The sequence below is a fragment of the Mus musculus genome, chromosome 1 (assembly GCF_000001635.26).
Source record: "Mus musculus strain C57BL/6J chromosome 1, GRCm38.p6 C57BL/6J".
Classification (NCBI taxonomy): domain Eukaryota; kingdom Metazoa; phylum Chordata; class Mammalia; order Rodentia; family Muridae; genus Mus; species Mus musculus.
The window spans coordinates 183,629,264-183,645,833 of record NC_000067.6 but is presented as its reverse complement, the minus strand read 5'-3'; the positions used below and the strand labels follow the sequence as shown (position 1 = coordinate 183,645,833).

At 43.5% G+C, this 16,570-nt stretch overlaps 1 long non-coding RNA gene across 1 annotated transcript in view; it reads right to left on the bottom strand.

Annotated features, from left to right (window-relative positions):
- The window catches only part of Gm39724, a 33,964-nt gene extending 19,599 nt beyond the window's left edge, over positions 1 to 14,365 (bottom strand). The window contains exons 1-2 of the long non-coding RNA XR_865813.1: positions 14,166 to 14,365; positions 12,163 to 12,326 (exon numbers count right to left, since the gene is read on the bottom strand). This is a non-coding gene — a long non-coding RNA (predicted gene, 39724). The remainder of the gene's footprint in view (positions 1 to 12,162; positions 12,327 to 14,165) is intronic.
- Between the last annotated feature and the right edge of the window lie 2,205 nt (positions 14,366 to 16,570).

Below are 16,570 nucleotides of genomic sequence, written 5' to 3'. Positions count from 1 at the left end.
AAAAATGGGGTGCAGTGCTTAACAAAGAATTCTCACCTGAGGAATACAAAATGGCTGAGAAGCACCTGAAAAAATGTTCAGCATCCTTAATCAGCAGGGAAATGCAAATCACAACAACCCTGAGATTCCACCTCACACCAGTCAGAATGGCTAAGATCAAAAATTCAGGTGACAGCAGATGCTGGTGAGAGTGTGGAGAAAGAGGAACACTCCTCCATTGTTGGTGGGATTGCAAGCTTGAACTAACCAGTAACCCCCGGAGCTCATGTCTCCAGCTGCATATGTATCAGAAGATGGCCTAGTTGGCCATTAGTGGAAAGAGGGGATCATTGGTCATGCAAACTTTATATGCCTCAGTATAGGGGAATGCCAGGGCCAAGAGAGGCCCATTGTTCATGCAAACTTTATATGCCCCAGTATAGGGGAACGCCAGGGCCAAGAAGTGGGAGTGGGTGGGTAGGGGAGTGGGGTGGGAGGGTATGGGGGACTTTTGGGATAGCACTGGAAATGTAAATGAAGAAAATACCTAATTAAAAAAATAGCAGAGGGCCTGAGTTCCACTCCCCAACACCCATGTTAAAAAACAATGTCTATGACTGAGCTCGCCTATAACCCCAATATTGGCAGAAACAGATCTCAGAAGCCCATTGCCCGGCCAGCCTAGCAGAAATAACAGGTTACATCAAGAGAGACCTGTCTCAAAAAGTAAGCTAAAAAGCAAGATGGAAGAAATTCAACATCCTCCTATGGTTTCTATATATACCTATACAGTATTGTCTGTCCATGCATATGTGCATAAACCAGTACATATACCATACACCACACACTGTAACACATATGAGAGAGAGAAAAAGAGACAGGCAGGCAGGCAGACAGACAGATGGACAGACAGATAGGCAGGCAGGCAGAGAGAGCATAGAGGAATGAGAGACACTCCCAATCCTGATGTTTTATTAATCTGTGATGTTTAGAAGTTGAACCACCTTCTGTACTTGGGTCAGGATCCACGTGTATGCTACCAATGTCCCCACTCCATTTCATTCCACTTTAAACTATAGAATATAAAGGGTGATAGTGAGACACAAAGTCAATCATGGTCTGTTTGACTCATGTATGCTCTCTCACATTTGGCCCTTGCCAAACGTCTCTATTACCTTAGGTTCAGATCGGCCCCTAAGCCTTGTAGACTGAGCTAAACCATCTGAAAATGCCACATCTTTGTGGTTCCATATGTATAAGGGTGACTGTCACAAATCAGACAAACATTCACTTCAAAGTCTGGAAAATTTGACTTCAAAAAGTCACTTCGTTCAAAAATAAAATACTACCTTACCTAGGAAATGTGACCACTTTACATTCTCTAAATACATTTTCTGTATTATAAAATATCTGAATATTTTTAAACATCTCTACCTGACTGGGGACCAGGGGGACCCTCCTTCCCCACCTCTTCTTCCACATACTTGTCTCCAACCTCCCTGAGACATTCTCTTACATTCTTGAAGTCTAAACGTCAGCCTGATGCAGACTGAAAAAAAAATAAAACTTACCCACCAGGGAGGCCTTGTCAAACTCTCCAGAACATTCATGCTCAGCCACCCTCACTAGACATTCCAGCCCAGCCACTCTGGACAGCATGGGCTGACAAGCCACAGCCTGTTTCTCTGCATGAGAACTGAGACACAGACCTCAGGGCAGTTTTAGGAAAAAAAACTAATCGTGCTGAGAGAGTGCTGTTTCCTAATACTGATATTTCAGCCCCACAGTCTCCACTCAAGGTTTGCCCATTGTGTGTGTGCCCAGCCACACAACAGCTCATTGTCACACCAGTCATTCTTGCTGTCCTCTCCTGTCTTCTGGGCTGCCTTCACCTGCCTCTCAGGGCCTCTTAGTCACCCCAGCAGAACAGTTCCCAGTGACCACATTTCTCAGACCCTTTGTGGACAACTGCAGCTGCCATCATCAGACAGCACATTATGGTGGCCGCTGCTTTGCTGCTCTGATATTTTTTGAGTTCCAAGCAGAAAAAGTCTTACTTCTCATAGGTGAGCTATTCTATTGTCTCTTGTAAATTCTACAGTTAGAGAAATTTGGGTGCTCCACAGAAATCCCATAAGTGCCTTCCATCCTTGGCCTTGGGTAGATAATAAAGTATTCTCACATTCAATAGCAGACCTGAGTTTGAGGCCAGCCTGGTCTTCAGTGTGAGTCCAGGACAGCCAGGGCTACACAGAGAAACCCTGTCTTGAAAAAAACAAACAGTAAAAAAGGCCCTTTTAGACAAATGTCACATGTCTCTTTGATGCATGGGACTTACATTTAAAATTATATGTACACATATATGTTTGTACATGTATACACAGGTACATGTGTATATATTTAGGTAGCAAAGTTAGAAAGTGAATCTTGAGAAAGGAAGAAGAGGTCCAATGGGAGGTGGAAGACAAGAGGATAATGAAAACATAGAACAAAGTAGAATGAAAACTAACAGGAAGGAGCCAGCTGGAACTGAGGATGGATCATGAGGGGCAGAGGGGACATGGCAAAGCATGATATGTGTATGAAGTTGTCGTGACAAAGCCCATTGTATACTAACAAATTAATAAGAAGAATAACAATAGCAAAAGTAGATCATTTTGCATTTTTTTTCTGTGTACTTTTTCATTTGAGTTAAATCTTGTCCTAGGACCAGATGTAGACACTACTTCCCTTTGAGAAATACTAGAGACCCACACATTCCCATGGCCAACTTCTAACTAGAATCACCCAATATGACCAAGATGGCCAAAAATGTCCGTTTTCAGGCAAGAGAGTTGTCTCAGTGGATAAGTCTGTGTGCTAGCCTTGCAGAGAATTGCAGTTCAATTCCAAACACTCATTTTGAGGGCTCACAACTGCTGGTAACTCTGGTTCCTGGGATGCAATGCATCTGACCTACACACACACACACACACACAGAGAGAGAGAGAGAGAGAGAGAGAGAGACAGAGAGACAGAGAGAGAGACAGAGAGACAGAGAGAGAGAGATGGACACACAAGCACAGGATTTAAATGTAACTGAATATCAGTCTCTTTTGTTTAATAGGAGAACCCCCAATTTTTCAGTGCCCATGGGAATAACTCAGGCCAATTGCACATGAACAAAAGCACGTGAGACCATACCTGCACATGATCTTCTAGGACCATTTCCCCTTTCCTCTCCTCTCACTGAGGAAATGAAAGAATGGATCACCTGCCATGGAGAGAGCATTGGAAGCTCCATGCACCCCCGCCCCCGTCTCCCAGAAGCTCATTTCCCTGGGGGCTGTGATATGGGAGGGAAACATCTATGCTACAGGAATCATCGTACATCGAAATATCTTTGTTATTGCTCTGATAGACCAATTCATACAGCAGAGACTTGAAATGTCTTCCTTGGCATTGGGCATTGGAGGAGCAAAGTATACAGAGAGCTGATAGAGGGGCACAGGAGAAGAATGTTCTAAATGCCAGATCCAAAACTGCTGCAGGATTCTGAGAACTCTAACATCAAAGACACTGCTTATACGGACATAGAATAACCATGAAGAGATAGACAGCATGCTCTTATTACTGTTTAAAAGACCAACGCTCACTCAAGGTTTCTAAGTGTGGATGATTACAAGAAGACACCAATGAAGCCGTTGAGTGGACACTGCTGGAAATGGGAACTGGACATCAAGAGCTACAGCATTAGAGGAAACTATCTTCCTCCAGGTGCCCACAGATATGAGCCTGTGGGAAGCCACATGTGCCGTTGCAGGGTGGCGCTGGCTACCGCTGGCCACCACACATACATAGGCAGTAAAGTTTTTTTGCCAAGATGAGGTTTTGAGAATTAACCAATCAGATGAGAGGCAAGTTAACCAATCAGATGAGAGACAAGTTAACCAATCAGATGAGAGACAAGTTAACCAATCAGATGAGAGACATGCAAATGAGGTGGTAAGCATAACCCATGCATAACCAATCCGGGTGTGAGACACGCCTCTCCTAGGCCTATATAAGCAGCACCAGTTCTGGGCTCGGGGTCTCTTCGCCTCTGCAATCAAGCTCTCCCAATAAACATGTGCAGAAGGATCCTGTTGCAGTGTCGTTCTTGCTGGCGAGTAGGGCATGTGCAAGATGAGTCTATGTACAACTCTTCACAGAGCAATAGTTAACCCTTAGAGAGCCAGTGTGGTAGAGGAGATGTGCTCAAGGTGCATTGTGCCCAGGCCTGACCATGTCATAATGATACCTGTCATTCATACAGCTAATAGACAGTAATAGATAGTTCAAAAAACAAAGATACATGGGGAAAAGACCCAATAGAAAAATACAGCTTTTCTTGTATCTACTCAATATCTGTCTACTTATATCTGTTGATCTATTATCTATCTATCTATCTATCTATCTATCTATCTAAATCTATCATTGGAAGTAAGAAAAGTGTCAACCAATCTACAATGAATTGTTAAAGATGGAAAAATCCCAGCCATGTGACCTCTGTCACACAGGATCCTCTTACTTTGTTCAGGGGTGGAGTGGGGAATGAAGTGTGGGGGTCAGGGGTAGCCACATTCTCAATGGTGCAGTGAAAGAAAATGCAGTATGTTCTAAAGTAGTTCTTACCAATGACTATATAAATAAAGTTCATCTTTGAGAGTTAGATGATAGGTAGGTAGATAATACAAAGATGATAGATAGGTAGGTACATACATACATGCATACATACAGATAATAGGTTATAGATAGATAGATAGATAGATAGATAGATAGATAGATGAGAGAGAGAAAGAGGGAGAGAGGAGAGGGAGGGGGGAGAGAGAGAGAGAGAGAGAGAGAGAGAGAGAGAGAGAATAAATACAAGAGAAACTGGGTCTCTTCCCAACCTATCTTTGTTTGTTTGAAATCTCTGCAGCCCTGCCTCTCTCCACCCTCCCCACACACATTATCATCATTTTGCAAAGGTCATTCCTCAAGGAAAGGATCATCACCAAGTCAGAGCGGAGACAGCTCAGCTGCAGCCCGCCTTGCACTGATCCAAGCTGCCTGCCAACCCCCTCATCAGCACCTCAGTCAATATTTCATCTCGGAGCTAAAATTAAGCCGTCACCCCTCCTGCAAGCAATGCTACTCCTGAAATAAAAAATTATACATGAGGTTAGAGGAGGCTCACTTAGCATCTGAAAACACTTCCCCCGTGACCTTGAGCTTCTATCGCCTGAGAGCCAAAATAAAATCTCCCCGCTCGAGATATATGAATAAATAATTAACCATGAAAATAAAAGCAGCTCTGAAAAGAAGAAGGCAGGACTTTTCCATTGGCAGCTGAAGTCCCTTTTGTGTGTGTTACTCTCTCTTTCCTGCACAAAATGCTTGCAAGACAAAAAAACAAACAAAACAGAAAACAGCAAGCCAGGGAGTAGTGGGTAGTGGACAGATTCCTTCTTCCCTCTTCCATGGGCCTTTCCTGGATCTTCAGAATGGGTTCAGGTTCCCAGTCGATGGGCAGCAGTACCACCACACACACACACACACACACACACACACACACACACACACACACGGTCTACACCAGCACCAAGTCTGTGCCTCCCATCCATGACATCCTTCCCAAGATGAGCATGGGGTGCCTTTGAAGCAATTGACCTGCCAACCACATTTTCCCCCACAGGATGTAGAAGAGTCTGATTCCAACGGAGACCACTCTGGGATCACTTGATGTTCCCACTGCCAGATGTCTCATGCCGACACTGCCTTCGGCGGGGCGGGCCTTCTGAGAGCAGCTCACACACTGAAACAAAAATAATGGCCTCAAAGGTTGAGAAAAATGTCAGCAGTTTAAGAGCGTTTCTTGCTGAAGGCCCAGGATCTGCTCCTAGCACTCACTTGGTGGCCCACAACCATCTCTAACTCCAGCTCTAGGGAACCCAACGCCTTCTTCCAACTTGCCAAGGAATCGGGCACACATGTGTTGCACAGTCATACAGGCAGGCAATGCACACACATAAAAAATAAATCTTTTTTAAATGTTTAAATAATAATGACTTTAGAGAGCATCCCAACCCCCTACCCCCCCCTTCCAGGAACTAACTGCAGGGGAAAACAATTACAAATAGCCCTTTCCTCTTCAGTAGGAACTGATCCACGCTGTGACTCCACAGCTCAGCCAGTCCTAAGCCCTTTGAAGAACTGCCCATACCTTTCACACCATTACAGTTCAACAAAGAACACACCCCAGTGTGCATAGAGGATGCGGTACATAGAAGGAGCAGCCTTGCTGCCACCCGGTGAGAGGAGAATGTGGCCAGGAGCCAGGCACCTCCCGCACATCTCCCTGGGACTGCAGTTCATGAGCAAACATAAAAAGCCCTTGATCTCCGAGAGCTGAAAAACCTAACTTTCCAGATCCTAGTTTCACAGCGCCTATTGCTCTTCCTTAGTCAGCTCTGCGTACCTCCCTGGTAACTCATTTCTATCAAATATTTTCTGAAGAAGGACAACAGATTAAGTAATACGGAAGCTCAATGGGCCCTTTCCAGCCACTCTTCAGACCAAAGGAAACTGGATTTTCTCAGTATTCTGTGATAAACGTGTGACAGTGATGGTTTGAGTTATTACTCCAGAGAGTTGGTCAGTCCCAGGGGTTCTCTGTCCAGGCAGCAGGAGTACAAGGTGGGGCTCCTCACATCTTGCAAGATCAGGAACCAGAACTGAAGTATGTGACTTCAAAGGCATTCCCCAACAGCTCAACTGTCATGGCAAGGCCCCACCCCTAAAGGCTCAACTTTCAACCAGCTGGGTACCCCAAGTGTTTGCATATATGAGCATAATTTTAAAAATCATAACAGAAGTCAAACAAAGGTCCTTCCTTTCCCATCACCATTCTTGAGCTCAGAAATAAGGTTCTTTTTTATTTTAATTTATTTATTTACATTCCAAATGCTACCCCCAGATCCTCCCTCCCCCATCCCCTTCTCTTCTGAGAGGGTAGTGCTTTCTCTGAATATCCCCCCAACCTGGTGCATCAAGTCTCTGCCAGATTAGATACCCCTTCTCCCACTGAGGCCAGACAAGGAAGCCCTGTTGGGGAATGGTTACTAGAGTCAGGCTACAGCTTCAGGAAGAGCCTCCACTCTAGTTGTTGGGGTCCCCATGGACACTGAGCTGCATATCTGCTACAGATATTCTGGGGGGCCTCATTCCAGTCTCTGTTTGTTCTTTGGTTGGTGGTTCAGTCTCTGAAAGTCCCCAAGGGTCCAGGCTAGTTGACTCTATTGGTCCTCCTGTGGGGTCTATTTTAAGGGGAATTTCTCCAACAATTCTGTAACTTCTCAAGGTCCCTCCACCTTCAGGATTCCAGGACTCAGGCCTGGAGAAATGGCTTAGTAGTTAAGAGTACTTACTGCTCTTGTTAGGGGGCCCAAGTTTGGTTCCCAGAACCTATATTAAGTAGTTACAACCAACTTAACTCCAACTGTAGGAGATCCAATGACATCTTCTGGTCTCCTTGGGCACACACATACACACACACACACACACACACACACACACACACAATTTTCTGGTCTCCTTGGGCACACACATACACACATACACACACACAATTTTTTTAAATGGAAGAGTCCAGGACTGCCAATATTTCTTCATCCATAACTGCCTCTAATAGTAAACCTCCAACCTAAGTAATTTTACAACATAATAAAACAGCTTTGCAAATCCTGTGTGATAGCAACATATGTTTAACAAACCGCTCACTCCTGTCCCCCTACAGTCCAAACAAACTCAGCCTGCTACTTACCTACCTTATTTGTATGTTAGATTTTTGATTCTTGTCCTAAATGCAGCACTGGTTCAACCTAATTAGGGTATAATTAATGACAAACATTTACAGTATAAAATTTGATGTTTTAACAAGTGTAAACCAACATGACACTGTCTATAATCAAGATAATAAACTCAGAGCAGATTAGAAGCCAGCAGCATATTCTAACTTCTCAGATGCTCAAACTGAAGAAGCCATAAAACAGCCTCTCTGCAAGATAGGAGACTGCGGAGACACACTGAAGAGACTTGGAGAGATCAAGTATGCGGGTTGCTGCAATGGAAGATGAAAAATAACAAAAGCATTTGAACCCACAGTGACCTAGCTGCTTCAGTTGTCAACTTGGTGCAACTTACAAATCGCCTCAAAAGAGAGCCTTAGTGATGGATTATGTACAATAGAGGAGCCTGTAGGGCTGTCTGAATTAAGTTAATTAGTGTGAGAAGACCCACCATGGAGAGCGCCATCCCCTAGGCAGGGGATCATGAACTATGTAAGAATAGACAAACCAAGCTGAACACAGCAAGCTAGTAAGCATGCGCACATCCATTTCTCTGTGCTCAACTGTGGGGCGTACATCCATTTCTCTGTGGTCGACTGTGGGGCGTACATTCATTTCTCTGTGCTCGAGTGTGGGGAGTACATCCATTTCTCTGTGCTCGACTGTGGGAGTAACATGAAAAGCCGCCTGGAGTTCTGACCTTGGCTTGTTCACAATTATGGGCAATAACCTGGAATGTAAACCAAAATAAAGCTTTTTCCTCCCTAAGTTGCTTTGGATGGGGTATTTCCTCACAGCAATAGAAATGAAGCTGGGACGTATGCCATGAGGAAATACTGGCACAGGAAAGGAAGCTGAAGTGTGCTGGGTATTTGTTTCCCTTTTCCACACAGTGCTGTGGATAGAGAGGCATTCTGAATACGTTGTACAGATGCTCTGCCACTGAGCTACCCTCCTTGCTCAGCTGAGAATCAGACAGCTGGCTCTACACGCAGCCCTCCCTGCTCAAACTCCAGTGGATACGTTTAACTCAAGGAAGAGATGAGTTTTGTTTTGTTTTGTTTTGTTTTTTAAAGGACCAATGACTGAGATAAGCATAATTGAGGTGGGCATGAAGACTAGTACCTGGACATCCACAAGGAATGAGACAGTAAAAGGCCCGTGTGCATCATGGCCACGAGAGAGCACCGCATGGTTGCTCCCACACGCCTTCAGAAGCTATGCTTTGAATGAGAGCAGAGGAGTAATCTCTAAAGGGGACTCCATGCACCACTGTTTACCCTGCTCCTGCCCAGATCTACCGACAAACACCCACTTTCATGAGACTTACAAAAATAACAAGATTTTCCAGTTCTGATGCAGCATGTGGTATGTCAAAATAAACTAAGCCCTGCCAAAGCAACAAGGGAATTACATCCCAAAATCCACCTGGAAACCTATTCAGTATTTCCCAGTCTGAAATCCCAGCCACGTCATCAGGAGAAAGCTTCCCTGTACAAAGGCCCTTACGTAGCAGCTGAGAGACTCTCCACCTCAATACAGGGGTGAATCTCAGTGCAGAGACACAAAAGAAATTTCCAAATCAGGAAACATGACTGACTCCCCAAAAACTCTTTATTCTCCAACGATCACAAAATTGTAGAAATGTCAGATAAAGCAGTTTTTGAAACAACTTAAAAATGAACTCTGGGGGAAAGACTGTGTGAGCCAGGGGATAGGGAAGAGCCCGGAGAAACATCTTGCAGGCATGACAGGACCACTGCACAGGTGAGGTCACAGCAGCTGTGGTCACCTGCACAAGACCTGCCCAAGATCAAGCCAGTCCCCATTCAAACAGGGGTGGGGGAGGGCTCATCATAACCGATGAATTAAAGAAATCAGACTTCCGCTCCTCAGGAAAATAACAATATAAAATAGGGTTATTTTATGTAGTCAGGCATAACATACTTTTTCCTTATTAGTAAACATTTTTTATTTCAAGAAAACAGCCATGCAGATAACCCCAGTTCAATAGCAAGACCACCTCAGGATTTTGTTAAGTAACACTCAGACTAATTGAGCTATTTCAGAGAGGAACCATTTAGACTCAATACAGCACTTTCCCTGGGACACATATTGGCAATTGAATTCCTCATCATTGCATTTAATTGATCAGTCCTGCCTTAATGAAAATGATACCACTTTTTTTTTCTCTAGTATTTGACTGAAGAAGTCATCCAGGGAAAAATAGAGGCATTGAGTTTTTAAAACATAAATGAGAGTTTCACAAAAAACGATACAACCAAACCTCCAGATGATGCTCTACCCAACCCCCAATTGCTTAACAGTAAATTCTCTTCCCCCAAAACATAGTAACAAATTCTGCAAAACTGTGACTGGTCCCTTGCAACAGTTACAGGGACTTTCCCCTTCCTACATAGTCTTTCAGAGAAGTTGGGACCCTCCATTGGAGTTCTTGGTCTCATCAATAAAAGAATTTAGGACCTGACTCAAAGGGAAATTTGAGGACAATTTTGTAAGAGTCTACCAAAACATACAGAGAGAGACAGAGAGAGAGACACAGAGAGAGACAGAGACAGAGACAGAGACACAGAGAGAGACAGAGACAGAGAGAGAGAATGAGGAAGGGAAGCTGTAAATCTCAGAAGCTGCCCAGAGGTCAGTCAGAAGCCACATGACATGACAAAAGAGAGAAAGCTTTAGCTTCCAGGGAAGTGTGAAAAAATCGTGAAGTACCAAAGAAAGCATATGTAGGCTCTGGCCGGAATCGGAAGTAAAGAGACAGCAGAGAAAAATGGAAAGTTATAACTTTCTAAGTCAGACTTCAGAAAGGCAGGCAGACCTAACAGAGCCTCCTGGCAGCTTTTTAGTGACTGCCCAGGTAGCAGGGAATCTGGGCAGGGAAAGTACATTATGTCAGTAAGTGGGTGATTATCCCTTCCCTCTCTCCAGCATGCGCTGGGTGAATCACCTTCCCAGGGGTAATCTTTTAGCTGGTGGTGGTTGACTGGCCCAACTCAAATAACTCATATTTCACTTAGTTTGGAATGGTCAGTCCAGCCAGGCCAGAGGTAGATCACATTCTCTATAGCAGAAGAAATAACTCTCTCTTATTGGACCTCCATGGAGTTAAGAGCTGTAACATTGATGTTGGATATTAGCTCATAAGAATATGAACACATGCTGACCATAGGAGTCAGTATATATGAAGAAATATATCATAGTAGAGCATGAAGAAATAGTCTCTAATTCACATTCTGCTTCCTGCTCCTTCACTCCTAGACCAGTGGTTCTCAACCTCCCTAATGCTTTGACCCTTTAATATAGTTCCTCCTGTTGTAGTGACCCCCCCCCCCCACACACACACCATAAAATTATTTCGTTGTTACTTCATAACTGTAATTTTGCTACTGTTGAAAATCTAATATAAATATCTGAATGCAGGATATCTGATATGTGAAACCCCCCCCCCCAAAAAAGGGGTCATGACCCACAGGTTGAGAACCCTTCTATGCCATCTGTTCTTTCACTGGTATCTGTACATAGCAGGATACCTGGGCTGTGATGGCTGAGATGGAATTGTGCCCTCTCTGTGTGTACTGCCATCAGACAAGCATTATGCAGTCAGCCCTTGATCACATGTGACTCGTACAGTCTGAAGGGCTGTGTTAAATACTACAACAGTGGAGAGTGGGGGATTGAACCACACTGACTTGCTAGAAGAAGTGGCTAAGGGAGAGTTTCTGAGGTCAGTGTTTCATAGGCTCATTAGGTCTAGTCAACACAGCTTCCCAAAATGAAAAGGCTGAAAGTACATTACCACCATCGCAGAATGGTAGTCTTTGTCTTACGCAAAGTCTATTCTTTCTATTTATACCATATAACGTGTTATTTTCAGTCACTCAGCTTGTCGGGCACCTGTGCTGGACTCTGACACAAACACCTCATCCTCAGTGAGGGGTACGGAACCAGGAGCTCTGAGTGGCTGTGGTGACATCACACATAAGTCCCAGAGGAGCTCTGAGTGGCTGTGGTGACGTCACACATAAGTCCCAGAGGAGCTCTGAGTGGCTGAGCACAGGAGCTTCTCACAGGCAATCATTAGAATGTATGTCTGGAACACTGAATTGTGATTGAGCTGTAATGAGGCTCTGAGCAGGAAAAAAACAAAGTCTATGCTTTTATGCTTGGTAGCCTTAATTTTTTCAAGAAAACCTCCAACATGTACTATGAGGAAGGTTAGACTTTCATTTTGATGGCATTTTAAAGTGGAAGAGAATTAGCCCTCCTCAACCCCAGCAGAAGAGGAAAGGAGTTGGTAGAGCATACATACGCATGTGGGTTGGTCTCCTCCACCTTCCATCCTGGGCAGCACAGAAAGGCCTTCTGTTCAATAGACATTCTTCTCACCAGAATAATGATAGTTCGTTCTTATCTTAATGTACTCCACGTCTCGGTGTCAAGGAGTCCTCCTGGGGATTCTAACCACATAGCACACTAAAGTGATAGAAGAAGAAGAACAAGAAGAGGAGGAGGAAGAGGAGAAGGGGGAAGGAGGAAGAGGAAGAGAAAGAAGGAGAAGAAGGAGGAGGAAGGAGGAAAAGGAGAAGGAGGAGGAGGAAGAGGAGGAGAAAGAGGAAGGAGAAGGAGGAGGAGAAAAATTATGTTAACTGTTTGATAAAATACAGTCAATCTGCTGAGCACAGGGTCCCCAATGAAGGAGTTAGAGAAAGTACCCAAGGAGCTAAAGGGGTTTGTAGCCCCATAGGAGGAACAACAATATGAACTAACCAGTACCCCCAGAGCTCCCAGGGACTAAATCACCAACCAAAGGCTACACATGGTGGGACTCATGACTCCAGCTGCATATGTAGCACAGGATGGCCTAGTCAGTCATCAATGGGAGGAGAGGCCCTTGGTCCTATGAAGACTCAATGCCCCAGTGTAGGGGAATGCCAGGGCCAGGAAGCAGGAGTGGGTGGGTTAGTGAGCATGGGGAGGGGGGAGGGGATAGGGGTTTTCAGAGGAGAAACCAGGAAAGGGGACAATATTTGAAATGTAAATAAAGTAATATCTAATAAAAAAAAATAGTAACCAAGACATGAAAAAATACAGCCAATCTTTAAAATCAAGGTCAACTTTGAAATGAAGACCTTCCAAGAGAAAATAATTTGAAAGAGGAGCTCAAACAGCCCTGCACTTTGATGCCCCTCTCTTTTTGCCTATGCTTTCAGAGTATCATTAGAGAAATACTCCTTGATTTACAATGCATCATGTTGAATGTGCCCATCATAAGTTGAAAATATCTTAAGTCAGAACACATTGAATTCACTTAAATACTAATCACCGTAGCTTAGCCTTGCGTACTTGAAGCATAGGCAGCTAGCATTAGCCTACAGCTGTATACAATCTTCTAATGAGAAGCCAGAACCGTGTGTGTGTGTGTGTGTGTGTGTGTGTGTGTGTGTGTGTGTGTGTGTGTGTGTGTGTATCTTTATATGTGTGTGTAGGTACATGTGGAGGCTAAAGTTTTGTATTCTTTTCTTTTCCTTCTTGTGCGGGCCTGTGATTGGCCTAGACCTTGCCAAGGTTGCTAAGCTAGCTGGCCAGTGGTCCTCACAGAGTGCTTGCCTCTCCAGTACAGGGCTTATGAGACTGCACCACCATGCTCAGCTGCTTTGCTTGGGTTTTGAGGGATCAAACTCAAGCAGGTCTCCATGACTATAACTGAGCTGTCATTCAGCTCTCTAAGCCTGTTGGCATGAAATGTATTAAGGGTTATGGCAAAACAGTACCAAGTTGTTGCCTCTTAGGCTTGTGTGGTTGAGAGGCAGCTATAGCTCATGGCTGCCTTCCCAGCAAGACAAGAAGCCCCAACACGTGACACCTTTTTGTGGGTGCAGAATCATCAAGTCCATGGGTATCAAGATTGGGGTGCACAGCAGAAAGCAGCATACAATGTCCATGCACACCTTCTTATTTAAAGCAGCCAAGGTCAGAATGAATCTGTTGACACCAGGCTCTTACTATTAAGCAATGTATTTTGTCAGTTATGCAGTTAGTATGTGTTTAAGGGTGAAAAGACAGACCAACAAAAATAGAGAGATATACCCCACCCACCATACATAAAAATTATTGGAAAAAAATGAATACGCACTAAACATTCATAGACTTTTCCCTGTTAGTATTTCCTAAACATAACAAGTATTTACATAACGTTTACATTGGGTGTAGCATTGTAAATAACTTACAGATACTTTAAAGTACATGGGAAACGTCTGTAAGATGTGTGGAAATATCAAGGCATTCACACAGGGCACTTGAGCACTCACAGACCTCGGCATCCACAGGCAATTGGAGAGTCGGTCCTCCAAAGATACAGAAGAATGACTAGAATCCAAAATTTGGTCAGCCAGAGAAAACCACCATCATTTTCCTGTGCACATATTTTGTAATAAAAACAAGATCCGGCTAAGTTGCGGTGCACTAATATTAAAGCCCTTGGGAGGCTGGGGCACAAGCACTGTGACTTCACCTCAGCCTGAGCTACAGAAAACCATGCCTGGGAGAAAAGAGCAAAGTATGTTATTCTTCCTCTGTTCTTTTGTTTTTGCACTTGATCAGCCGTGCATGAATTTGCATTGTTTTTATAATTCCCACATTTAAATTATATGTGTCCATGTGGGTGCGCTTTACTTCCTCAATGTTCCACTTCTCAGGATGTTTTCAAGCTTGTCTTTCTTTCTTTGTCAGATTTTTGTTTCGATTTAATTTCAGCTTTTTGTGGTGTTTTTTCTTTGATGGTTTGTTTGGGTTTGGTTTGGGGTGTGTGTGTGTGTGTGTGTGTGTGTGTGTGTGTGTTTTCGACAAGGTCTCACTGAGTCTCAAAATTCTATCTCAGCCTCCCAAGTGCAGGAAGTAAAAGGCAAACAAACATGCCTGGCTCTGGTTCTCCAATACTTTTCCCTATTGTGATGATGAAAAAAAAATTTAACTAAATTGTTAACATTTTTCTACAGAACAAAGGTCTAAAAGTATCACTGCTGATCCAAAGATACCCACATTTTAAGGTGTTCTTATTTGAATTGCTAGCTGCATCTCCAAAACTAGTAATTTATATTGTAGCCAGAAGTATAATAAAGACCTGGTAGCAGTAGTAATAATGATAATAATAATAATAGTAATAATAATATCAAACTTGCATTGTAGAGAATTATCTTTTCTTATTTAATATCTATCAGTTTGACAGGTAGAACACCCCTTAACATTTCTTTGTATTGCTCATATTTTCATTGGCCACCATCAATGTTCTTTTTGTAACATGCCTATTTGGGTACATTTTTGCCATATTTCACTGAATGCTTTCTTTTGAAACTTTTCTTTAAAACGTTTCAGTGTGTATGCCTGTGTGTAGGTTTGCACACGTGAGGCGTATGAATGCAGGCACCCAGAGAAGCCTGAGAAAAATGCCTGGTCCTCTGGAGCGGCTAGATGTCAGTGTCAGAAACTAAACTGGGGTCCTCTGCAAGGCAGGTGCATGCACTGGGCCACTGCGCTATCTTCCCAGCCCCAAATATTTCCCTGTTAACCCCACTGATATATTAATTTATGCCCTTTGTATTCAGACTTATTATCAGCCCAAAACATCTAAACCCTAAGAAGTCAAGTGCTCAGACCCAACTCTCCCATCTAGTTTGTATCCTACTCTCTGGTGGTTATTTATGGTCCACTTACATATCTATGAAATTTTACTTTGTTGAATTCAGAGCATAGTAAGAAACCCTTAAAATGATTTTGAGACCTATCCTGTTTTCTCCCTGTTCTGTGACACCCGCCAGTTTAACCCATATCCTATTAACACATCCACTTAGGTTATGATAAATAACGTAACTGGACAGGCATGGATTTACAGAAAGCCCTTTTCTTTACAAAAAGACTTTAATTCATCATTTCTCTCACAGATGCCCTCAGGCTATGTTGGAGTCCTGTGCATTTATTAATGTCCATGGCCAATAATGGAACACATAATAAGTCAGAGATAACATGGCTTCAGTTCAAAGAAGTTTACAGACTTGGGGGAGTATCATCAATCAGCGTTGTGGAAAGCACAATTGCTCCAATGATGAGTACAAGGGTGGGGGAATACTCAGCACTGGAGTGAACAATTATAAGGGCCTGCCAGTTGGAATATGTTGATCAAACCATGATGACTGCTTGGCTCAGGGCAGAGATGATGCAGAGACACACAAGTAAATAGACAAGAAATACGAAAGGGTAAAATCAAAAGCATTTCTTGATAAATCATATATTGAAAACATGAGAAAAACGTTGAGTATGAAAAACCCTAGGTTTCTACCTTGTAAAGGTAAGGACCATGCTATTATCTTAGGGGTAGGGGTCCTCCCATGGTGTAGACGTGTGTGTGTGTGTGTGTGTGTGTGTGTGTGTGTGTGTGTGTGTTCTAATAATGCAAATGTTTTAGGTATTTATTAAATTTTATGTATGAGTACTTCTCTCAATGTATACAGTGCACCACATGTTGGAGTGTCCATTGAACCCAGAAGGCATGAGGTCCCCTAGAACTGGAGCTATAGATGGTTCATTAGCCACCATGTGGGTGTTGGGAACTGAATCCTGGTCCTCTGTGAGGGCAAGTGCTCTGAAGTGCTAAGCCACAGCTCTAGCAATACAAACATTTTAAGCTGACCACTTACATAATTCCCTGCTCTAGCTTGTGTCTG